The sequence below is a fragment of the Ranitomeya variabilis genome, chromosome 2, assembly GCF_051348905.1.
Source record: "Ranitomeya variabilis isolate aRanVar5 chromosome 2, aRanVar5.hap1, whole genome shotgun sequence".
NCBI classification, from domain to species: Eukaryota; Metazoa; Chordata; class Amphibia; order Anura; family Dendrobatidae; genus Ranitomeya; species Ranitomeya variabilis.
The window spans coordinates 326,305,894-326,332,300 of record NC_135233.1 but is presented as its reverse complement, the minus strand read 5'-3'; the positions used below and the strand labels follow the sequence as shown (position 1 = coordinate 326,332,300).

Here is a 26,407-nt window from a genome sequence, read left to right as displayed (position 1 = left end):
AAGGAGAGAAAAAAGAAGTCTGCTTCAATTTTTTTTTTTTTTTTTCCTCTAGTTCTGAGTGTGCTCTTAATTGAATCACTTGCTAGTCTGCCTACACTGCAGCCTTCCTCTCTTTCTCTCCTTCTAATCCTTGAATGGCTCTGTGTTCACCTGTTTCAAATGGATCTTCAGAGTGTAGCTACAGGTTTGAATAATCTCGCCACAAAGGTACAAAATTTGCAAGATTTTGTTGTTCATGCACTTATGTCTGAGCCTAGAATTCCTTTGCCTGAATTCTTCTCGGGGAATAGATCTCACTTTCAAAATTTTAAAAATAATTGCAAATTGTTTTTGTTCCTGAAGTCTCGCTCTGCCGGAGACCCTGCACAGCAGGTCAGGATTGTAATTTCCTTGCTCCGGGGCGACCCTCAAGACTGGGCTTTTGCATTGACACCAGGGGATCCTGCGTTGCTCAATGTGGATGCGTTTTTTCTGGCCTTGGGGTTGCTTTATGAGGAACCTCATTTAGAGCTTCAGGCGGAAAAGGCCTTGATGTCCTTGTCTCAGGGGCAAGATGAAGCTGAAATATACTGCCAAAAATTCCGCAAATGGTCTGTGCTTACTCAGTGGAATGAGTGCGCCCTGGCGGCGATTTTCAGAGAAGGTCTCTCTGATGCCATTAAGGATGTTATGGTGGGGTTCCCTGTGCCTGCGAGTCTGAATGAGTCCATGACGATGGCTATTCAGATCGATAGGCGTCTGCGGGAGCGCAAACCTGTGCACCATTTGGCGGTGTCTACTGAGAAAACGCCAGAAAATATGCAATGTGATAGAATTCTGTCCAGAAGCGAGCGGCAGAATTTTAGACGAAAAAATGGGTTGTGCTTCTATTGTGGTGATTCAACTCATGTTATATCAGCATGCTTTAAGCGTACTAAGAAGCCTGACAAGTCTGTTTCAATTAGCACTTTACAGTCTAAGTTTATTCTATCTGTGACCCTGATTTGTTCTTTGTCATCTATTACCGCGGACGCCTATGTCGACTCTGGCGCTGCTTTGAGTCTTATGGATTGGTCCTTTGCCAAACGCTGTGGGTATGATTTGGAGCCACTGGAGGCTCCGATACCTCTGAAAGGGATTGACTCCACCCCATTGGCTAGTAATAAACCACAATACTGGACACAAGTGACTATGCGTGTTAATCCGGATCACCAGGAGGTTATTCGCTTTCTGGTGCTGTATAATCTACATGATGTTTTGGTGCTGGGATTGCCATGGCTGCAATCTCATAACCCAGTCCTCGACTGGAGAGCTATGTCTGTGTTAAGCTGGGGATGTAAAGGAACTCATGGGGACGTACCTTTGGTTTCCATTTCATCATCTATTCCCTCTGAGATTCCTGAATTCTTGTCTGACTTTCGTGACGTTTTTGAAGAACCCAAGGTTGGTTCACTACCTCCGCACCGGGAGTGCGATTGTGCCATAGACTTGATTCCGGGTAGTAAATACCCTAAGGGTCGTTTATTTAATCTGTCTGTGCCTGAACACGCTGCTATGCGAGAATATATAAAGGAGTCCTTGGAAAAGGGACATATTCGTCCTTCGTCATCTCCCTTAGGAGCCGGTTTTTTCTTTGTGTCTAAGAAAGACGGCTCTTTGAGGCCGTGTATTGATTATCGACTTTTGAATAAAATCACGGTTAAATATCAATATCCGTTACCACTGCTTACTGATTTGTTTGCTCGTATAAAGGGGGCCAAGTGGTTCTCTAAGATTGATCTCCGTGGGGCGTATAATTTGGTGCGAATCAAGCAGGGGGATGAGTGGAAAACCGCATTTAATACGCCCGAGGGCCATTTTGAGTATATGGTGATGCCTTTTGGTCTTTCAAATGCCCCTTCAGTCTTCCAGTCCTTTATGCATGACATTTTCCGCGATTATTTGGATAAATTTATGATTGTGTATCATGTCCAGCAGGTCAGGAGGGTTTTTCAGGTTTTGCGGTCTAATTCCTTGTGTGTGAAGGGTTCTAAGTGTGTTTTTGGGGTTCAAAAGATTTCTTTCTTGGGATACATTTTTTCCCCCTCTTCCATCGAGATGGATCCTGTCAAGGTTCAGGCTATTGGTGATTGGACGCAACCCTCTTCTCTTAAGAGTCTTCAGAAATTTTTGGGCTTTGCTAACTTTTATCGTCGATTTATTGCTGGTTTTTCTGATGTTGTAAAACCATTGACTGATTTGACTAAGAAGGGTGCTGATGTTGCTGATTGGTCCCCTGATGCTGTGGAGGCCTTTCGGGAGCTCAAGCGCCGCTTTTCTTCCGCCCCAGTGTTGCGTCAGCCTGATGTTGCTCTTCCTTTTCAGGTTGAGGTCGACGCTTCTGAAATCGGAGCTGGGGCGGTGTTGTCGCAGAGAAGTTCCGACTGCTCCGTGATGAGACCTTGTGCTTTTTTTTCCCGTAAATTTTCGCCCGCCGAGCGGAATTATGATATTGGGAATCGGGAGCTTTTGGCCATGAAGTGGGCTTTTGAGGAGTGGCGTCACTGGCTTGAGGGGGCCAGACATCAGGTGGTGGTATTGACTGACCACAAAAATTTAATTTACCTTGAGTCTGCCAGGCGACTGAATCCTAGACAGGCGCGCTGGTCGTTGTTTTTCTCTCGGTTTAATTTTGTGGTGTCGTACCTACCGGGTTCTAAGAATGTTAAGGCGGATGCCCTTTCTAGGAGTTTTGAGCCTGACTCCCCTGGTAATTCTGAGCCCACAGGTATCCTTAAAGATGGAGTGATATTGTCTGCCGTTTCTCCAGACCTGCGGCGGGCCTTGCAGGAGTTTCAGGCGGATAGACCTGATCGTTGCCCACCTGGTAGACTGTTTGTTCCTGATGATTGGACCAGTAGAGTCATCTCTGAGGTTCATTCTTCTGCGTTGGCAGGTCATCCTGGAATCTTTGGTACCAGGGATTTGGTGGCAAGGTCCTTGTGGTGGCCTTCCCTGTCACGAGATGTGCGAGGCTTTGTGCAGTCTTGTGACGTTTGTGCTCGGGCCAAGCCTTGTTGTTCTCGGGCTAGTGGATTGTTGTTGCCCTTGCCTATCCCGAAGAGGCCTTGGACGCACATCTCGATGGATTTTATTTCGGATCTGCCTGTTTCTCAGAAGATGTCTGTCATCTGGGTGGTGTGTGACCGTTTCTCTAAGATGGTCCATCTGGTTCCCTTGCCTAAGTTGCCTTCTTCTTCCGAGTTGGTTCCTCTGTTTTTTCAAAATGTTGTTCGTTTGCATGGTATTCCTGAGAATATCGTTTCTGACAGAGGGACCCAATTCGTGTCTAGATTTTGGCGGGCATTCTGTGCTAGGATGGGCATAGATTTGTCTTTTTCGTCTGCTTTCCATCCTCAGACTAATGGCCAGACCGAGCGGACTAATCAGACCTTGGAGACATATTTGAGGTGTTTTGTGTCTGCGGATCAGGATGATTGGGTTGCTTTTTTGCCTTTGGCGGAGTTCGCCCTCAATAATCGGGCCAGCTCTGCCACCTTGGTGTCCCCGTTTTTCTGTAATTTGGGGTTTCATCCTCGATTTTCCTCCGGTCAAGTGGAATCTTCGGATTGTCCTGGAGTGGATGCTGTGGTGGAGAGGTTGCATCAGATTTGGGGGCAGGTGGTGGACAATTTGAAGTTGTCCCAGGAGAAGACTCAGCTTTTTGCCAACCGCCGTCGTCGTGTTGGTCCTCGGCTTTGTGTTGGGGACTTGGTGTGGTTGTCTTCTCGTTTTGTCCCTATGAGGGTTTCTTCTCCTAAGTTTAAGCCTCGGTTCATCGGCCCGTACAAGATATTGGAGATTCTTAACCCTGTGTCCTTCCGTTTGGACCTCCCTGCATCCTTTTCGATTCATAATGTTTTTCATCGGTCATTGTTGCGCAGGTATGAGGTACCGGTTGTGCCTTCCGTTGAGCCTCCTGCTCCGGTGTTGGTTGAGGGTGAGTTGGAGTACGTTGTGGAAAAGATCTTAGACTCTCGTGTTTCCAGACGGAGACTCCAGTATCTGGTCAAATGGAAGGGATACGGTCAGGAGGATAATTCTTGGGTCACTGCCTCTGATGTTCATGCCTCCGATCTTGTCCGTGCCTTTCATAGGGCTCATCCTGATCACCCTGGTGGTTCTGGTGAGGGTTCGGTGCCCCCTCCTTGAGGGGGGGGTACTGTTGTGAAATTGGATTCTGGGCTCCCCCGGTGGCCACTTGTGGAATTGAACTTGTGTGCATCATCCCCTCTGTTCACCTGCTCCTATCAGGATGTGGGAGTCGCTATATAACCTTGCTCCTCTGTCAGTTTCTTGCCGGTCAACAATGTAATCAGAAGCCTTCTGTGCTTGTTCCTGCTACTAGACAACTCCCAGCTAAGTTGGACTTTTGTCCTTGTGTGTTTTGCATTTTGTTCCTGTTCACAGCTGCTGTTTCGTTACTGTGTCTGGAAAGCTCTTGTGATCGGAAATTGCCACTCTGGTGTTATGAGTTAATGCTAAAGTCTTAAAGGAATTTCTGGATGGTGTTTTGATAGGATTTTCTGCTGACCATGAAAGTGTCCTTTCTGTCTTCCTGCTATCTAGAAAGCGGACCTCGATTTTGCTAAACCTATTTTCATACTACGTTTGTCATTTCATCTAAAATCACCGCCAATATATGTGGGGGCCTCTGTCTGCCTTTTGGGAAAATTTCTCTAGAGGTGAGCCAGGACTGTCTTTTCCTCTGCTAGGATTAGGCAGTTCTCCGGCTGGCGCTGGGCATCTAGGGTTAAAAAACGTAGGCATGCTACCCGGCCACTTCTAGTTGTGCGGCAGGTTTAGTTCATGGTCAGTATAGTTTCCATCTTCCAAGAGCTAGTTCTCATATATGCTGGGCTATGTTCTCTCGCCATTGAGAATCATGACATATAGCGTTCGTGGCGGGGCAACATAGTCTCATCAGGGTCTGATTGTGGATCAGTACCCTGAGAGGGCAATGTGGTGGTCTGAGTCAAAGGAGCAGCATAGTACTCTGGCTGTGGCTGTGCATCAGTGCACTCCATGTCAGAATCTACTTGTAATGGGCATGGCCTGTTAAGTGTTTCACTTTCTAAGCCAGGGACGGTATGTGTAAAGAGCTCCATGGAGTAACCCGTTGTGTCGCCTGCTGCATCCTTCTCTCTTGTTGTAGTTTTTGCTGAAGAGGACAAGGAAGCGACTTGTCCCTGACCGTGAACATCCACAAGCGACGCGCTGCTTTTATATTTACCAGTTTCAGAAGAGGAGGCAAAAGAGCTAGAGGCTGAGTCTGCAATGTAAGCCAAAACTTGCTGTTGCTGCTCCGCCTTTAAAAGCGGTTTTCGTACTCCCAGAAAAGAGAGCGTTCGAGGCCTTGTGTAGCCAGACGACGAAACTGGCTCCACAGCTCCAGACTTAGGTGGAATATTTTTATCCCCACGACCACCTGATGTTCCACTACCACTACCATCATTACCAGCTGACAATGAACGCCCACGGCCACGACGACCTCTTGCACCAGACTTCCTCATTGTTTTAAAAACTTAACCAAAGTAACTTTATTTGTTGCTGTCAAACAACTTACACGGTGAGCTATAACTTCAGTATGATTTCAATATCCCTTAACAGGTTGGTGAGACCACAAGGAAAATCAGGCACAATGTTACACACTCTGTTTTCTGTGGCACCAAATCACAGAGATGCCACACACGCAGGACTGTCACTCAAGCACAAATGTCAATATTAATCTCCCACTGTTTTATTTTTTTTTCTTTTTCAGGGAGACTTTAGAAACCAAATAATAAAAAAAAAACAAAGGCTTTCTATGGCCCACTGAGTGAGAGATGGCACACACAGGAGTCAGGAGTGGCACACAAGCAGAAAGGGCAATATTAATCTCCCACTGTTTTATTTTTTTTTTCTTTTTCAGGGAGACTTTAGAAACCAAATAATAAAAAATAAATAGGCTTTCTATGGCCCACTGAGTGAGAGATGGCACACACAGGAGTCAGGAGTGGCACACAAGCAGAAAGGGCAATATTAATCTCCCACTGTTTTATTTTTTTTTTCTTTTTCAGGGAGACTTTAGAAACCAAATATTAAAAAATAAATAGGCTTTCTATGGCCCACTGAGTGAGAGATGGCACACACAGGAGTCAGGAGTGGCACACAAGCAGAAAGGGCAATATTAATCTCCCACTGTTTTATTTTTTTTTTCTTTTTCAGGGAGACTTTAGAAACCAAATAATAAAAAATAAATAGGCTTTCTATGGCCCACTGAGTGAGAGATGGCACACACAGGAGTCAGGAGTGGCACACAAGCAGAAAGGGCAATATTAATCTCCCACTGTTTTAACTTTTTTTTTTTTCAGGTAGATTTTAGAACCCAAATCAAGCAAAAAAATAAATAGGCTTTCTATGGCCCACTGAGTGAGAGATGGCACACACAGGAGTCAGGAGTGGCACACAAGCCCTGAGGCCAATATTTTTCTCCCACTGATTGATGTAGTGATTTTTTTTCAGGTAGATTTTAGAACCCAAATCAAGCAAAAAAATTAATAGGCTTTCTATGGCCCACTGAGTGAGAGATGGCACACACAGGAGTCAGGAGTGGCACACAAGCAGAAAGGGCAATATTAATCTCCCACTGTTTGAATTTTTTTTTTTTTCAGGGAGACTTTAGAAACCAAATAATAAAAAAAGGCTTTCTATGGCCCACTGAGTGAGAGATGGCACACACAGGAGTCAGGAGTGGCACACAAGCCCTGAGGCCAATATTTTTCTCCCACTGATTGATGTAGTGATTTTTTTTCAGGTAGATTTTAGAACCCAAATCAAGCAAAAAAATAAATAGGCTTTCTATGGCCCACTGAGTGAGAGATGGCACACACAGGAGTCAGGAGTGGCACACAAGCAGAAAGGGCAATATTAATCTCCTACTGTTTGAATTTTTTTTTTTTTTTCAGGGAGACTTTAGAAACCAAATAATAAAAAAAAAGGCTTTCTATGGCCCACTGACTGAGAGATGGCACACACAGGAGTCAGGAGTGGCACAAGCCCTGAGGCCAATATTTTTCTCCCACTGATTGATGTAGTGATTTTTTTTCAGGTAGATTTTAGAACCCAAATCAAGCAAAAAAATTAATAGGCTTTCTATGGCCCACTGAGTGAGAGATGGCACACACAGGGATGGCACTCTAGCAGAAATGCCAATCTTAATCTCCCACAAAAAAATTAAAAAAAAAACAGGGACTGTCCTACAATTACTATCTCCCTGCAGTAATCTCAGCCAGGTATGGCAGGCAGCAATAAGGAGTGGACTGATGCACAAATTAAATAAAAAGTGTGGACAAACAAAAAAGATAGTTGTGCAGAAAGGAAGGAACAAGAGGATTTGTGCTTTTAAAAAAGCAGTTGGTTTGCACAGCGTCGTACACACACAGGCACAGCAACGCAGCTATCAGGGTCAGGGAGCCTTCTAGGGCAGCCCAATGAGCGACAGCGCTGAGGAAAAAAAAATGTAGCTTCCACTGTCCCTGCAAACAAAAGGTGGTGTTGGACAGTGGAAATCGCTACAGCACAAGCGGTTTGCAGCTTTATGTACCCTGCCTATCACTATCCCAAAGCTCTTCAGCTCCAAGGACGTCCACCCATTTCTTCTGATACATGTTGGCACCAATGACACGGCAAGGAAGGACCTACTGACAATCTGCAAGGACTTTGAAGAGTTGGGGAAGAAAGTAAAGGAACTGGATGCACAGGTAGTTTTTTCTTCTATCCTTCCAGTAGACGGGCATGGCACCAGGAGATGGAACAGGATCCTTGATGCGAACAACTGGCTAAGACAATGGTGCAGACAACAAGGATTCGGATTCCTGGACCACGGTGTGAATTACTTGTATGATGGACTCCTAGCCAGAGACAGACTACACCTCAACAAACCTGGGAAACACACATTCGCCAGAAGACTCGCTACAGTCATCAGGATTGCGTTAAACTAGAAGAAGAGGGGACGGGAAGAAAAACATTAGACTCGGACAAAGAAGACCCAGGAAAACATACTTAGAAGGGAGGTAAGAACATTTCTAAAACAATCCACTGGGAGGAGATTGGAACAAAACAAAATCCTCTAAACTGAATGCCCGCAAACGCCAGAAGCCTGACAAAAAAGATGGAAGAACTAGAAGCAGAAATATCTACAGGTAACTTTGACATAGTGGGAATAACCGAGACATGGTTAGATGAAAGCTATGACTGGGCAGTTAACTTACAGGGTTACAGTCTGTTTATAAAGGATCGTAAAAATCGGAGAGGAGGAGGGGTTTGTCTCTATGTAAAGTCTTGTCTAAAGTCCACTTTAAGGGAGGATATTAGCAAAGGGAATGAGGATGTCGAGTCCATATGGGTCAAAATTCATGGAGGGAAAAATGGTAACAAAATTCTCATTGGGGTCTGTTACAAACCCCCAAATATAACAGAAATCATGGAAAGTCTACTTCTAAAGCAGATAGATGAAGCTGCAACCCATAATGAGGTCCTGGTTATGGGGGACTTTAACTACCCGGATATTAACTGGGAAACAGAAACCTGTGAAACCCATAAAGGCAACAGGTTTCTGCTAATAGCCAAGAAATATTATCTTTCACAATTGGTGCAGAATCCAACCAGAGGAGCAGCACTTTTAGACCTAATACTATCTAATAGTGCCAATATTCAAAAAGGGCTCTAAAAGTGAACTTGGAAATTATAGGCCAGTAAGTCTAACCTCTACTGTTGGTAAAATATTTGAAGGGTTTCTGAAGGATGTTATTCTGGATTATCTCAATGAGAATAACTGTTTAACTCCATATCAGCATGGGTTTATGAGAAATCGCTCCTGTCAAACCAATCTAATCAGTTTTTATGAACAGGTAAGCTATAGGCTGGACCACAGTGAGTCATTGGACGTGGTATATCTCGATTTTTCCAAAGCGTTTGATACCGTGCCGCACAAGAGGTTGGTACACAAAATGACAATGCTTGGTCTGGGGGAAAATGTGTGTAAATGGGTTAGTAACTGGCTTAGAGATAGAAAGCAGAGGGTGGTTATAAATGGTATAGTCTCTAACTGGGTCGCTGTGACCAGTGGGGTACCGCAGGGGTCGGTATTGGGACCTGTTCTCTTCAACATATTCATTAATGATCTGGTAGAAGGTTTACACAGTAAAATATTGATATTTGCAGATGATACAAAACTATGTAAAGCAGTTAATACAAGAGAAGATAGTATTCTGCTACAGATGGATCTGGATAAGTTGGAAACTTGGGCTGAAAGGTGGCAGATGAGGTTTAACAATGATAAATGTAAGGTTATACACATGGGAAGAAGGAATCAATATAACCATTACACACTGAATGGGAAACCACTGGGTAAATCTGACAGGGAGAAGGACTTGGGGATCCTAGTTAATGACAAACTTACCTGGAGCAGCCAGTGCCAGGCAGCAGCTGCCAAGGCAAACAGGATCATGCATTAAAAGAGGTCTGGATACACATGATGAGAGCATTATACTGCCTCTGTACAAATCCCTAGTTAGACCGCACATGGAGTACTGTGTCCAGTTTTGGAAGGATATAATGGAACTAGAAAGAGTACAAAGGAGGGCAACAAAATTAATAAAGGGGATGGGAGAACTACAATACCCAGATAGATTAGCGAAATTAGGATTATTTAGTCTAGAAAAAAGATGACTGAGGGGCGATCTAATAACCATGTATAAGTATATAAGGGGACAATACAAATATCTCGCTGAGGATCTGTTTATACCAAGGAAGGTGACGGGCACAAGGGGCATTCTTTACGTCTGGAGGAGAGAAGGTTTTTCCACCAACATAGAGGATTCTTTACTGTTAGGGCAGTGAGAATCTGGAATTGCTTGCCTGAGGAGGTGGTGATGGCGAACTCATTCGAGGGGTTCAAGAGAGGCCTGGATGTTTTCCTGGAGCAGAACAATATTGTATCATACAATTATTAGGTTCTGTAGAAGGACGTAGATCTGGGGATTTATTATGATGGAGTATAGGCTGAACTGGATGGACAAATGTCTTTTTTTGGCCTTACTAACTATGTTACTATGTTACTATGTTACTATGTTAATCAGGAATTTTATTTTTCATGCACAGTGCAAAGCCCAGAAGGCAAGGAGCGTCAGAAGTGCACAAAACTGTGGTTGATGGCACTTTTATGCAATCCTAAAAAGAGGGACACTGCCAGATCACAGGCCAGACGACATCCACAGTGCCTCCATCTGACTCATTATAAGGAATCTTCCGCCGCGGGTTCCATCTGAATCACGTATTTCAGAGATTTACATGAATTCCTGGTGTAAGCTCTCAGCATGTAGCGCAGGATAAATGTGCACTGAGCCTTACTGTGATCTTTGGGAGGCAGAATGAAAAAAATCAACAGTAGGTGAAGAATTATTTTTTACGCTGTTCCTCATGCAGTATAAGTGATTAGGTGATTTTATTCTTCGGGTCGATGTGAGTACAGCGATGCCAGATTTATCCGGGGTTTTATGTTTGGCTGCTGACACACTGAAAGACACCTTTTATTGCAAAAAATAGTTTTTGCATCACCATATTTTGAGAGCTATAATGTTTTCATATTGCGACTGACAGTCATGTGATGGCTTGTTTTTTGCGGGACGAGTTGACATTTTTATTGGTACCATTTTCAGACACATTACATTTTTTGATCGCTTTCTATTCTGTTTTTTGAGAGGTAGAATGAACAAAAACCAGCAATTCAGGAATTGTTTGGGTGGGGTTTATGTAATTTCACGTGTGGTAAAATTGATAAGACAGTTTTATTCTTCTGCTCAGTACGATTACAGCGATACTTCATTTTTATTGTTTGTTTTAAGTTTTGGCACTTTTACACAATTAAAACTATTTTATAGAAAAAATAATTATTTTTGCCTCACTTTATTCTGAGATCTATAACTTTTTTTATTTTCCCACTGATGGAGTTTTTTAGTGGCTTGTTTTTTGCGGGACAAGATGATGTCTTCAGTGGTTCCATGTTTATTTATATCCGTCTTTTTGATTGCGTTCTATTCTACTTTTTGTTCATCGGCATAATGATATAGCATTGTTTTTGTCTTGTTTTTTTTACGGTGTTCACTATAGGGGTTAACTAGTGAGACAGTTTTATAGGACAGGTCATTCCAGACATGGCAATACCAAATATGTGTACTTTTATTGTTTTGTTTGCTTTTTTTTTTCCATACAAATATTTATTTTCGGGTACAATATCTTTTTATTTTTTATTAATTTTTAAGTTTTTTTTTAATTTTTGCAATTATTTCAAAAATTGTTTTAACTTTTTTTTTTAATTAATTACTTTGTCTCACTATGGGACTATCATTTTTGATAGCCAGTAGCATCCCTGTGCTATGCAAACTGTCAGCTATGCATTGACAAAGTTGCTGATCATGCACAGTGTGTGATTAAACAACCTTACAAGCTCTGGTGACCCAGATGTCATCAGGAAGACATCGGCTCACCATGGCAATGATTGGGACCCTGCATCCCTCTGCCTGATTCTGGAATGCTGCAATCGCATTTGATCGCAGCATTTAGGGGTTAATGTCATGGGAGCGGTGTGGTACCACTCCTGACACCTAATGCCAGGTGTCAGCTATCAGAATCAGCTGACACCTGGCAGTCTGCGCTCACAATCATGTGGACGTAATAATCCGTCCCATGTCATTAAGTATCAGGGAGCAGGGGCGTATTATTATGGACAGTGTAGGAAAGGGATTAAATGAGTGTTGATTGACTATATACAAGTTTAACTTTTGTCATTTACTGCACTGTTTACATAAGTTGATGAATAATGATATAGACAGAATGATCCACATATACAGGTTTATTTTAATTGACAATACATCACCTGCATACACTGCCGTAAACAGGCAGAAGCAATCAAATCTCTCAGTGAAAAATCCTTTTTTGCTGGTCTGTCAGACAATTTTTTTTTACTTTCTAATGCTAGAAGAAACTTCTAAAACTTCTGAGTTTTTTTCCAACATGAGGTGAATATTTTTCTGCCCAATGATGACAGAAGTATTCTAGGAGTGATACCTTTATTGGCTAACCAGACAATAAACAATACAATTTGTTATGGTACATAATTTCCTATATGACAAAACCTGATTACATGCAGATTTTTTAAATGGACACAGGATCAAAAAACAGATTAAAATTGGATTCAGCACACTGATGAAAATAAGTCATTTGTTTTTTTTAGAAAAGAAAAAAACTGTTGTGAATTAAGCCAATATTTACTATCCAAATGTACTTAATCTATCAATTATATTGTTACATTATTAAAGTACATATTATGCCGTGACGCTATTACAAGTCCAAACAGGATCTTGCTATGGCATTCATTCAACTAGAACAATAAAACAACTAAGATTCTCCTATTAATTTTTGTAGATACCATTAAAAGTAGAACCACAGCTAGTGCTATATCAGACCCAATTACACAAGCATACTGTTCCTTTCATGCTGTGGCACTTCCTTGCCCCCCGAAAACCCTTTTTCCTCAGTCTAGCAATTAACTGCTTGAACAGTATAATAAGGAAGCAATTAAGAGGTGACAGAGAAAAATTAACACTCCGTTTCACATTAAAGGTCAAGTGAGTATCCTTGCTATTGTGAGCAAAATGTGTCTTTGAAAACCTGTAGTTTGTATGTATTTTTCTTTTGAATAAGAAGCAAGCTCCAGGTTTTTTTGTCTAGCATTCCAATTTGAAAATGGATGATAACTAATTGGATGTTGTCTGCTAAAATAAGCTGTATTAATTGCAGTTTGTTCTCCTGCAAGTGTCAAGGAAAACAAAATCTGCGCAATGTGTAGGCACAAAGTAAGTTACTAGGGTTTAAACATGCAGGCAGTGTACTATAGCAAATAAAACAAAGTGTTCAATGCACTGTTGCCATGGCAGAAACCATTTGCATATTAAATAACAGCTATCACGAGTGTTTCTTTTTTCTCAAATTCTATACTGTGTTGTCAGCAGTATGTGATTTCAATATTGAAGAAATAAGGGAATGTGCTGCCAACGCCAAGGAAAGTCAGGCGGCAGAGGTAGAATATGGGAATGTGGAATTTGCTTCAGAATATAAAGCCATCAATAAATCAATACAACTATTATTAAGATAGTGAACTTGGTGTTATGGTGCTCAAACCATACCACCCAACTTTGAAATACAGAAAAGAGGGTCACATACTTCAAGTCAGTGGAAATTTGGATTTTATGCTGAGCCGCTTACCAAAGATCACCCAATACTTTATAAGTGCCCACACAGAAAAAAATGCTCCAAATAGTATGGTACCAATTTGATGGCCCCTCAACGGGTCCCCCACGCACAGTATAATATTCTTATAGTTCATTTTCCCGCATACAGTATGACATCCCACATTCAGTCCCCCACATACACAGCGTAATTCCCCCCACAGGACATTCCACCGCATACAGAATGATTTCCCCACAGTTCATTCCCCCAAACATTATGGTGCCCCAACAGTCTATTTTACAAAGTATGATGCCCCCACAGTCATTCTCACACAATATAAAAGCCCCTACACACAATATGATGCCCCCACAGTACCCTATTCACATTAAAATGCCCCACAGAACCTCATATACAGTGTATGATTCCCCACAGTCCCACACACACAGTATGATACCTGCACAATCTTTAAAATGCATGCTAATGCCACACAATATGATGGTCCTACAGTCCTTCACACAAATTATGATGCACTTTACAGCATCCTACACAGAGTAGGAGGTGTTGCACAGTCCTCTCACACAGTATGATGTTCTCACACACAGTACAATAATGTCACAGCACATCCTTACGCAACATGATACACCACCAAGTACATGAGTTTACAGAGTCTCCTCCTTCCACTGGCTTGCCGATATTAGAGCAGCTGCGACTACGGGGTTTCCAGGGCCGACTACCCCCACCCAAATGGCACCCAACTTTCAGCCGCCCAAATGGCACAGAGAGGAGGCTATAACAAGCTTAGGAAGCTGACAATCTATTGAGGTACATGGCCAGGTGATCTGATTGTCCCAACATGGCTTCTCCAAACATCTCCATGGGGTCTGGTGATCTGATTGTCCCAACCTGGCTTATCACCATGGGCTCAATGATGGTCAATGGATCAGATCTGTATTCCTACTGCAGGGGCCATGGTCCCTTAAGCTGGCATCTTGTAGAGTGTCTCAAATCTGTATTCCTCCTGTTGGTGCCTTGGCTACTGTCATGCAGAGTCTTAAATCTGTATTCCTCCAGTTGCAGCCATGGTTCCCTGGCAGCTTTTCTGTAGAGACTCTTTGCAGAAGGATATGGGACCTTTTTTATACCCACATCTGTCCATCAGGCCATCATCCACAGGTAAGGGGGAAGGTGAGATGAGGTCAACTCCCATTGAGTATTCAATCAATCTGTATTTATTGTTCCTCACTGTTTGCAGGTCAACAAACTGAATTGACTAATACAATTGGTAATCAACATATTTACAAGCATTGATTGTTCAATTATCCTGCGTTATTCTCTTGCAAAGATAGTAGCACAATAAGCTACAACAAATATCAATTCAAGAGTCAACATTCAGTGTCACATGAACAATGACCTATGTCTCTTGACTAACTGACGTTAAAATATGTCTGGCTTAATTAAGAATGAATCCGGTGTTGTCACACCCCACATAACATATTCCAACACAGTATGGTGGCCCCCACAGCCCACTTCACAGTATAGTGCACCTAGTGTCCACTCACACAGTGTAATGCCCTAACAGCCCTCCACACACAGTTTCATGCCCCACAACACACTTCACACACTATGATGCCATCACAGTCCTATACACAGTAATATTCCTCCACAGTAACTCCACACACATTATGATGCCCCCACAGCCCCACACACTTAGTATGATGCGCCCACAGCTTTTCACATACAGTATAATGCACTCCACAGTTTTTCACACAGAGTGAAGGCCATATTTGGCACTAGGAGCATGAAAGTTGGCGTCTAAGGCAGCAGGTTGCAAAGATCAGTATAAGCACAAAAGAATAAGAAATTAACAAAACTGGCATCTTTGCAGAATGGGGAAGGGTGTCATTTTTCTACATTCATCTATATTCACATTTTTTAACATGTGAAATCAAATGAAGGTGTGAATGCACCAGTACCAATCAGTTTCCTCCCCTGATCATAGAATCGTAGAATCATAGAATAGTAGAGTTGGAAGGGACCTCCTGGGTCATCTGATCCAACCCCCTGCTCAAAGCAGGATTCACTAAATCATCCCAGACAGATGTCTGTCCAGCCTCTGTTTGAAAAATTCCATGGAAGGAGAACTCACCACCACCTCTCGTGGCAGCCTGTTCCACTCATTGATCACCCTAACTGTCAAAAAGTTTTTTCTAATATCTAATCTGTGTCTCCTCCCATTCAGTTTCATCCCATTGCTTCTAGCGTTTCATTGTGCAAATGAGAATAAAGATGATCCTTCTACAATGTGACAGCCCTTGACATATTTGTAGTCAGCTATTATGTCTCCTCTCAGTCTTCTTTTTTGCAAGCTAAACATTCCAAAATCCTGTAACCATTCCTCATAGGACATGGTTTGCAGACCGGTCACCATTCTGATCGCTCTTCTCTAAACTTGCTCCAGTTTGTTGATGTCTTTTTTAAAATGTGATGCTTACGCTGATGATGTCATTGTAGGTCACCTCATCAATGCAGAAGAGGAGGAAAAGACACCACAGGCAGTGCAAGATACCATATATTCAAAGATATCAGTGGCTTTTGCTATAGACAGGAAGGGAGGTTCTTGTACAAAGTGAGGTTTAGCTTAGAGAAGGAGCTGTATGAGGAGAAGGCTCAGAATGGTGAGTGGAGGCAATGTGTAGGGCTTTAGTATATAGTGGTGCAGTTTGTGGATGGAAAGGGAGCAAAATAGGAGCTCAGTATGGGCAGTGGCAGTGTGGAGGGGCACAGTATTAACAAGGGGGCATCATGGAGGGGGTTCAATATGAAAAAGGATTTCTTGGAGGTGGCTTAGAATGGAAAGAGGGCAGCATGTTGGGCTCATTATGGCGGGAGAAAACAGAGGAGACTCAATATAGAGAGGGACAGTTGTAAAGATGGATTATGCATAGGGGTCAGCATTGAGATATGTGATATAATTGTTATACGGTAGAGGCTCACTTAACATTACAATTGGTCACTGTACTAAGCTTGGAGCTTTATTCATATACTGATGATGGCTCCAATGATGTGTTTATGTACTGATGGTGATTCTGGTGCTGTGTTCATGTACTGATGATAGTTTTAATGCTGTATTCATGTATTGATGATGGTTCTAGTGATTTATTCATGTACCGATTATAGTTTTGGTAGTGTATTCCTATACTGATGATGGTTGTGGTCCTGTGTTCATGTATTGGTGAAGGTTCAGCTGCTGTATTAATGTACTAATTGTAGTCTTGGTGTTGTATTATATACTAATGGTGGTTCTGGTTCTTAATTAATGTACTACTGGCAGTTCACATGCTATATTTATGCACTGATGTAGGTTCTTGTGTTGTATTTGTGTACTGATTCTGGTTCTGGTGATACATTCTATGTGGATGTGTAATCTTCAATTTGATAGACTTGATAATATATAATGAAATGGTCAGTTTGCTGTCTGTTACACACAGGGAGAGCAAAAGAAACAAAAACACAGTCTTCTAAATAAGGTCATATATGTCAGGTGAACAAGTGTTTGATTAAAGCCCCCCAATACTCTTTAGACAGCTGTTGGCCAAACGATGGTTGATCAATGATCACCTTTCAGATACTGATGACCCTTCTTAAGAATAGGCTATCAATAAAAAATATGGGACAGCTCCTTTATGGGACATAGTGCCATAACTCCAGAGCTGCTGGAAATCGATTCAGCAGTTCATGGCACAAAATTGCAAAGGAACTATTGAAAATTTTGTTACCCATATTTGCTCTAAAATGTTACAACTTGTAGCATTTTCAAAACAGCTCTACTATCTTGTTTTTTAAAGTAGGCATAGCTTAGCAGGAGGGAGAATGGCATAGCACATGCTTCTTAATGAATTTGGAGCATAGTCAAGCAGACTCTGCTGGGATACAAAAGTAGTACACAAGTAGTAATGAACTTTCCCCAATTGTCTCTGAACTGCATCAACTCCCTTACTACCATAAGATGGCTGTAGCACGAAGCTGTGTTCCAGCTGCAATTGCTAGGATGGAATATTACATTGATCATGAAGATTGGTAGTTCAGTTCACACCAGCGACATTGTCATGCCAATGTTTCCAATTATGTTTCCTCCCATGCTGCAAGCAGAGGCAGCTTTACATCTACAACTTGGTAGGAGTGCTCCTACCAAGTAGTATGTGTAAAGCTGCCTCTGCTTGCAGCATGGGAGGAAGCACAAATGGAAACATTGGCATGACAATGTCGCTGGAGTGAACTACCAGTCTTCAGGATACTGGATACTGGAGACTGGAGATGGCTGGATCTGGCCAATTTCAGAGTTGTGTTGGCAAATCAACACATTCTCCTTGCCTAGGAGATTAGCCGCTAAATTGCTAATAATAATAGGTAAATTGCAAAGTTGCTTGTTTTTATAAACACTTTTCAACTTTACCCATCTAAGAAGCTGAAACTACCTCTTTAAAGAATTAATATTATTAATATTTAGACTCAAAGTCATTTCATTTTCATCCATGTTTCACACTGACAAAGGTTTCTCTTTTTACTCTTTTAATTCAATACTAATTTTAATGTGATATTATATTATTGTGTAAAAACCAGCGTATATAGTGTATAACAACCCTTGTAACTGCAAGGTCACTAACATGTCAGATTTTGGTGTAATGTGGTGGTCACTCCACTAGAGGGAGCAGTACAGACTATTGGCTTTAATATTATGTATGTAAAAGTAACACTGTTCTTCCTGCTCCCTCATTAATTCATACTGAACTAAGCAGAGACTGGAAATAAGTAGTGAAAGCACAGGTCAGTGAGAAAATCATGTCTGCTGATGTACTTGACTTAATAAGACAGTTCTGTATATTTAATATCAAGATATATCAAGAGATGTTCATGACTGTCATGAATATCACAGTGCGCAAAACTTTATTTCAGAACACATAAAATTGTGAAACAATAAAACCAAATTGGAAAAACTTTCCTATATAACTAATAGAAAAATAACTAAATAATAAATAAAATGTTATTTTTTTATAATTATTGTACATTTTAGATTTATTGTAAAAGTTTAGATAATATTTTTTTAACCCCTTCATGACCAGAGGTATTTTCGTTTTTGCGTTTCCATTTTTTGCTCCCCTTCTTCCCAGACTAATAACTTTTTCATTTTTTTGTCAATATGGCCATGTGAAAGCTTGTTTTTTGCGGAACAAGTTGTACTTTGGAGCAACACCATTGGTTTTAACATATCTTGTACTGGAAAATGGGAAAAAAATCCTAGTGTGATGTAATTGCAAAAAAAGTGCAATTCCAGTTATTGTTTTTTTTTACCATGTTCACTAAATGCTGACCTGCAATTATGATTCTCAAGGTCATTAAGAGTTCATAGACACCAAGCATGTCTTTTTTAAGTGGTGAAACAAAAATTCAAAGTTTGGTTAAAAAAAAGGCGCCATTTTCCGATACCCGTAGCATCTCCATTTTTTGTGATCTGGGGCTTGGTGAGGGCTTATTTTTTGTGCATCGAGCTGCCATTTTTTTATATCATTTTGGTGTAGATACGAAATGTTTATATTATTGTAATATAGCGGTGACCAAAAAAACGTAATTCTGAGGTTTTGAATATTTTTCTAATTACGCCATTTAGCAAACTGATTAATTCATTTTTTATCTTGATAGATTGAGTGATTTTGAACGTGGTGACACCAAATATGTGTATTTTTGATTTGTATGGTTTTATTTTGAATGGGACTAAAGGAGGGTGATTTGAACTTTTATATTTTTATTATTTTTTCAATATTTTTAAAAACATGCATGCTTCAATAGTCTCCATGGGAAAATAGAAGCTGCAGCACTTTGATCGCCTCTGATACACACAGGTGATGATCAGATCGCCTGTGTATAGCAGAAATGCTCACTTGCTATGAGCGCGAACCACCATAGCAATCCAGCAATGACAACTAGTGATAAGTGAGTATACTCGTTGCTTGGATTTTTCCCAAGCACGCTCGGGTGATGTCCGAGTATTTGTTAGTACTCGGAGTTTAGTTTTCTTGGCCTCAGCTACATAATTTACGGCTGCTGGACAGCCTGAACACATGTGGGAATTCCCTAACAAACAGGCATTCCTCACATGCATTCAGCCTGTCTAGCAGCTGTAAATCATTCAGCTGCGGCAACGAAAACAAAATCTCCGAGCACTAACAAATACTCGGAGACCACCCAAGCGTGCTCGGGAAAAACCTAGCAACTAGTATACTCACTCATGACTAATGACAAACATAGAGGTCTGATTCAGACCTCTGGTTGTCATGCCGGCCCATCATTGACCAGCCATCATGTGACGGGGTCACCGATGGGCTGGATTTACGACGCACTTCTGGTAAGAGATTAAAGGGAATCTGTCATCAGATTTTTGCATGTAATATAAGTGCAGCATGATGGGCAGAAAGTCTGATTCCAGCCATGTATCTCTTGTTGGTCTGCTTCCTACAGTTTTAATAGAATCCTTGTTTTCTCTAATGTATGCTACTCTGAATACTGAGCTTGTAACCCATCTCACACCTCTGATTGGCAGCTTCCTGTACATTGTCAGCAAACTGCTAATCAGTGATGGGGTTGGGTTACACAGATCAGCTGGACTTGCACATGACATCTAGTCCTGAAGTGATAATTTCCTGCAGGTCAAACACTGCTTGTATTGAAAATAAAGCAAGCTCCTGAGCAAGTGACACAAACCTGGAATCATGCTCTCTATCTCTACATTAGGCTACTCTCAGTTTTAATAAACACCTGCTGATAGATTCTCATTCTTCAGAATGTGTCATCAGTACAGACTTGTTAATGTTTTCTTCTGGTAAGGTAAATTCTCTCAGTTGTAGTTTAGGGTGAGCTGCATAGATCAGAGGTGAAGATACAGTGGACTTGGACTTGCCAGACTGCATTTGGAATAGTAAAGATCGTGCTGCTGGGTTTGCAGGATGGCAAATGGATAGGGAATCAGGAAGCACAGGAGGCAGCAGAGTGAGATGCGTTGACTGCATTGGAGCAACAAAGTAATATGTGCGGTAGCACCAGGATTTCTGAGATAAGATGATTATCAGTAACTGGGCACAGTATAAGGGCTGTCCCACACGTCCAGATAATTCCGGTACCGGAATAAATCGGTACCGGAGTTATCCGTGTCCGTATGCCTGGGAACTCACGGAGGCCATACGTGCGGCACACGTGTGCCGCCCGTATGGCGAGTGGGTACCACACGGAGCGTGTGGTACCCACGCGTCTGGTACCCTGCATCACGGATTCATATGTTCCCTGCAGCAGCGTTTGCTGCAGAGAAAATATGAAGAATAGTGTTTAAAATAAAGATCTAAGTGTCCGCCGCCCTCCCACCCCCTGTGCGCCCCCCCCGCTGGTCAGAAAATACTTACCCGGGTCCCCCGTCGGCTGTTGCTCCTTCCTGGTCTGGCCGCGGCTTCTAGTGTATGCGGTCACGTGGAGCCGATCATTTACAGTCATGAATATGTGGCTCCACCTCCCATAGGGGCGGAGCCGACTATTCATGATTGTAAATGATCGGCCCCACGTGACCGCATACAGTGGAAGCCGCGGCCAGACCAGGAAGGAGCAACAGCCAACGAGGGAGCGGGTAAGTATTTTCTGAACAGCGGGGGGGGCGCACAGGGGGTGGGGGGGCGGCGGACACTTAGATCTTTATTTTAAACACTATTATTCATATTTTCTCTGCAGCAAACGCTGCTGCAGGGAACATATGAATCACGGCTTCAGCAACATGTGGGGGGGACAGCGCTTACTGTAGCGCTGTCTCCTGCACGCACACGGACCCCAGACGGAGAATGTCCGTGTGAGGTCCGTGCGCTCCCACGAACACTGACATGTCTCCGTGTTTGGCACACGGAGACACGGTCCGCAAAAAATCAATGACATCTGAACAGATGCATTGATTTTTATGGGTCTACGTGTGTCAGTGTCTCCGGTACGTGAGGAAACTGTCACCTCACGTACCGGAGCCACTGACGTGTGAAACCGGCCTAATTGAGGATGTGGTAGCACTAGGATAGCTGAAACAAGTGTGTGATTAGGAACCTAGACACAGCAGAGTTGTAGATGCTGGAGCAGCAGAATAGCTGAGATGAGTTAATTTTTTTGTAACTAGAAACAGCAGAGTTGCAGATGTAACAGCACCAGGAAAGCAGAGATCAGTTTGTTGGCAAATGTGTGAACAGTAATAAGAGTAGCAAAGACAAGTTCGTTATTATGTACCTTATTGCAGCAGAGATGAAGATGTGGACAACAACTGAAGTAGCAGGTATGAGCTTGGTAATAACACCAGGTTGCAGGATTGCAGTCTGAAACAGCTGAACTAATATAAGACACCAGTGGCTAAGGTGTGCAAAGTTAGAAGTGTCTACATGACGGACATCTCCTCTTCCCTCATCCCCTCACTTCACAGTGAATACTGTCCATGACAAATAGCATAATCAGAACATCTTCCCATAACTCAAATGAGACTTTTTTTTAACCCCTTTACCCCCAAGGGTGGTTTACACGTTAATGACTGGGCCAATTTTTACAAATCTGCCCACTGTCCCTTTATGAGGTAATAACTCCGGAACGCTTCAACGGGTTTGGCAATTCTGAGACTGTTTTCTCGTGACATACTTTAGTTCACATTAGTGGTAAAATTTCTTCAATATTACTTGCATTTATTTGTGTAAAAAACAGAAATTTGCGAAAATTTGGAAAATTTTGCAATTTTCAAACTTTGAATTTTTATGCCCTTAAAACAGAGAAATATGTCACACAAAATAGTTAACAAAATAACATTTCCCACATGTCTACTTTACATCAGCACAATCTTGGAATCAAATTTTTTTTTCGTTAGGAACTTATAAGGGTTAAAAGTTAACCAGTGATTTCTCATTTTTACAACAAAATTTACAAAACCATTTTTTTAGGGACCATTTCACATTTGAAGTCACTTTGACGGGTCTATATAGCTGAAAATACGCAAAGTGACACCATTCTAAAAACTGCACCCCTCAAGATACTCAAAACCACATTCAAGAAGTTTATTAACCCTTCAGGTGTTTCATAGGAGCAGAAGCAACGTGAAAGGAAAAAATTAACATTTATCTTTTTAGTCACAAAAATGATCTTACAGGAACAATTTTTTTATTTTACCAAGAGTAAAAGGAGAAAATGTACCACAAAAGTTGTTGTCCAATTTGTCCTGAGTACGCTGATGCCCCATATGTGTGGGGTAACCACTGTTTGTGCGCACGGCAGGGCTTGGAAGGGAAGGAGCACCATTTGACTTTTTCAAGTTAAAAGCGGCTGGAATTGAGATCGGACGCAATGTCGTGTTTGGCGAGCCCCTGATGTGCCTAAACAGTGGAAACCCCCCACAAGTGACCCCATTTTGGAAACTAGACCCCCTAAGGAACTTATCTAGATGTGTGGTGAGCACTTTTAAGCCCCAAGAGCTTCACGGACGTTTATAACGCCCGGGCGTGAAAATAAAAAATCATATTTTGTCCACAAACATGATCGTTTAGTCCCCAATTTTTTATTTTCACAAGAGTAACAGAAGATATTGGACCACAAAAGTTGTAGTCCAATTTGTCCTGAGTATGCCGATACCCCATATGTGGGGGTAACCACTGTTTGGGCGCACGGCAGGGCTTGGAAGGGAAGGAGCACCGTTTGACTTTTTCAAGCTAAAATTAGTTGGAATTGATATCGGACGACATGTCGCATTTGGCGAAACCCTGATGTGCCTAAACAGTGGAAACCACCCACAAGTGACCCTATTTTGGAAACTAGACCCCCTAAGGAACTTATCTAGATGTGTGGTGAGCACTTTTAAGCCCCAAGAGCTTCACGGACATTTATAACGCCCGGGCGTGAAAATAAAAAATCATATTTTTTCCACAAACATGATTGTTTAGTCCCCAATTTTTTATTTTCACAAGGGTAACAGTAGATATTGGACCACAAAAGTTGTAGTCCAATTTGTCATGAGTACGCTGATACCCCATATGTGGGGGTAACCACTGTTTGGGCGCATGGCAGGGCTCAGAAGAGAAGGAGCGCCGTTTGACTTTTTCAAACTAAAATTAGCTGGAATTGAGATCGGATGCCATGTCATGTTTGGCGAGCCCCTCATGTGCCTAAACAGTGGAAACCACCCACAAATGACCCCATTTTGGAAACTAGACCCCCTAAGGAACTTATCTACGTATGTGATGAAATTTTTGAACTCCCAGTGCTTCACTAAAGTTTATAATGCCTGGGCGTGTAAATAAAAAATCCTATTTTTTCCCACAAAAATGATTTTTAGTCCCCAATTTTTAATTTTCCCAAGGGTAACAGGAGAAATTGGACCCAAAAAGTTGTTGTCCAATTTGTCCTGAGTACTGTCATGAATCCCCAATAGCTAGGGATAGCACAGGATAAGCAAAATATCGGACGAGCTCTAGGGTGATGGAACCTGGGCTGACCGCTGCCCTACGCCTGACAAACGCAACTAGAGATAGCCAGGGAGCGTGCCTACGTTGGTTCTAGACGCCACGCACCAGCCTAAGAGCTAACTAGTACTGCAGAGAAAACAAAGACCTCACTTGCCTCCAGAGGAATTAACCCGAAAGATATAGTTGCCCCCCACATGTATTGACGGTGAAATGAGAGGAAGGCACATACATAGAGATGATGTATATAGCTTTAGCAAATAGAGGCCCGCTGAAAACTAGAAAGCAGAATGACACAAAAGGGGACTGAGCGGTCAGCAAAAAACCCTAATCAAAAAAACCATCGTGAGATTACAAGAACCCATGTGCCAACTCATGGCACATGGGGAGAACCTCAGTCCACTAGAGCAACCAGCTAACAAAGAGACATTCTAAGCAAGCTGGACAAAAAACCAAACAACTGAAAATCAGCACTTAGCTTATCCTGAAAGATCTGGGAGCAGGTAGGCAGGAACCAAACAGAACACATCTGAACACATTGATAGCCGGCAAGGGAAATGACAGAGAGGCCAGGTAAAATAGGAAACACCCAGCCACTGATGGACAGATAGAAACCAAAGGCCGCAACCCACCAAAGTCACCCAGTACCAGCAGTAACCACCAGAGGGAGCCCGCAAACAGAATCCACAACAGTACCCCCCCCTTGAGGAGGGGTCACCGAACCCTCACGAGAACCCCCAGGGCGATCAGGGTGAGCTCTATGGAAGGCGCGGACCAAATCAGTCGCATGAACATCGGAGGCGACCACCCAGGAATTGTCCTCCTGACCATAACCCTTCCACTTAACCAAATACTGGAGTTTGCGTCTGGAAACACGAGAATCCAAGATCTTTTCAACAACATACTCCAATTCTCCCTCCACCAGCACCGGAGCAGGAGGCTCGACCGAAGGAACAACAGGCACCTCATACCTCCGCAACAACGACCGATGGAACACATTATGAATAGCGAACGATGCTGGGAGATCCAAACGGAAAGATACTGGGTTAAGAATCTCCGAGATCCTATAAGGACCGATGAACCGAGGCTTGAACTTAGGAGAAGAGACCTTCATAGGGACAAAACGAGAAGACAACCACACCAAGTCCCCAACAAGAAGTCGAGGACCCACGCGGCGACGGCGATTAGCAAACTGCTGAGTCTTCTCCTGAGATAACTTCAAATTGTCCACCACCTGATTCCAAATGTGATGTAGCCTGTCCACCACCACGTCCACTCCCGGACAATCCGAAGACTCCACCTGACCAGAGGAAAAACGAGGATGAAACCCCGAATTACAAAAAAAAGGAGAGACCAACGTGGCCGAACTAGCCCGATTATTAAGAGCAAATTCGGCCAGTGGCAAAAAAGCAACCCAGTCATCCTGATCAGCAGAAACAAAACACCTCAAATAAGTTTCCAAGGTCTGATTAGTTCGCTCCGTCTGGCCATTCGTCTGAGGATGGAATGCAGACGAGAAAGACAAATCAATGCCCATCTTGGCACAAAACGTCCGCCAAAATCTAGACACAAACTGGGATCCCCTGTCAGAAACGATATTCTCCGGAATCCCATGCAAACGAACCACGTTCTGAAAAAACAAAGGAACCAACTCAGAGGAGGAGGGCAACTTAGGCAAGGGCACCAAATGAACCATCTTAGAAAAGCGGTCACACACAACCCAGATAACGGACATTTTCTGTGAAACCGGGAGATCAGAAATAAAATCCATGGAAATGTGCGTCCAAGGCCTCTTCGGGATGGGCAAGGATAACAACAACCCACTAGCCCGTGAACAGCAAGGCTTAGCTCGAGCACACACTTCACAAGACTGCACAAAGGTACGCACATCCCTAGACAAGGAAGGCCACCAAAAAGACCTGGCCACCAAGTCTCTTGTACCAAATATTCCAGGATGACCAGCCAACACAGAAGAATGGACCTCGGAGATGACTCTACTGGTCCAATCATCCGGAACAAACAGTCTTTCTGGTGGACATCGATCCAGTTTATCCACCTGAAACTCCTGCAATGCGCGTCGCAAGTCTGGGGATACGGCGGACAATATTACCCCATCCCTAAGGATACCAGCAGGCCCAGTGTCTCCAGGAGAGTCAGGCACAAAACTCCTGGAAAGAGCATCTCCCTTCACATTCTTTGAACCTGGCAGGTATGAAACCACAAAATTGAAACGAGAAAAAAATAACGACCAACGAGCCTGTCTAGGATTCAAACGCCTGGCAGACTCAAGGTAAATGAGATTCTTGTGATCAGTCAAGACCACCACGCGATGTTTAGCACCCTCAAGCCAATGACGCCACTCCTCAAATGCCCACTTCATGGCCAAAAGCTCCCGATTACCCACATCATAATTGCGCTCGGCGGGCGAGAATTTTCTAGAGAAGAAAGCACATGGCTTCATCACCGAGCCATTAGAACTTCTCTGTGACAAAACCGCCCCCGCTCCAATCTCGGAAGCATCAACCTCCACCTGGAAAGGAAGTGAAACATCTGGTTGACACAACACAGGAGCAGAAGAAAACCGGCGCTTAAGTTCCCGAAAAGCCTCCACG

The 26,407-nt window shown here is 42.8% G+C and overlaps 1 long non-coding RNA gene across 1 annotated transcript in view; it reads right to left on the bottom strand.

The window, feature by feature from the left end:
- The window catches only part of LOC143809381 (uncharacterized), a 238,444-nt gene that overhangs the window by 86,209 nt on the left and 125,828 nt on the right, over positions 1-26,407 (bottom strand). The gene's annotated exons all lie outside the window — the stretch shown is intronic.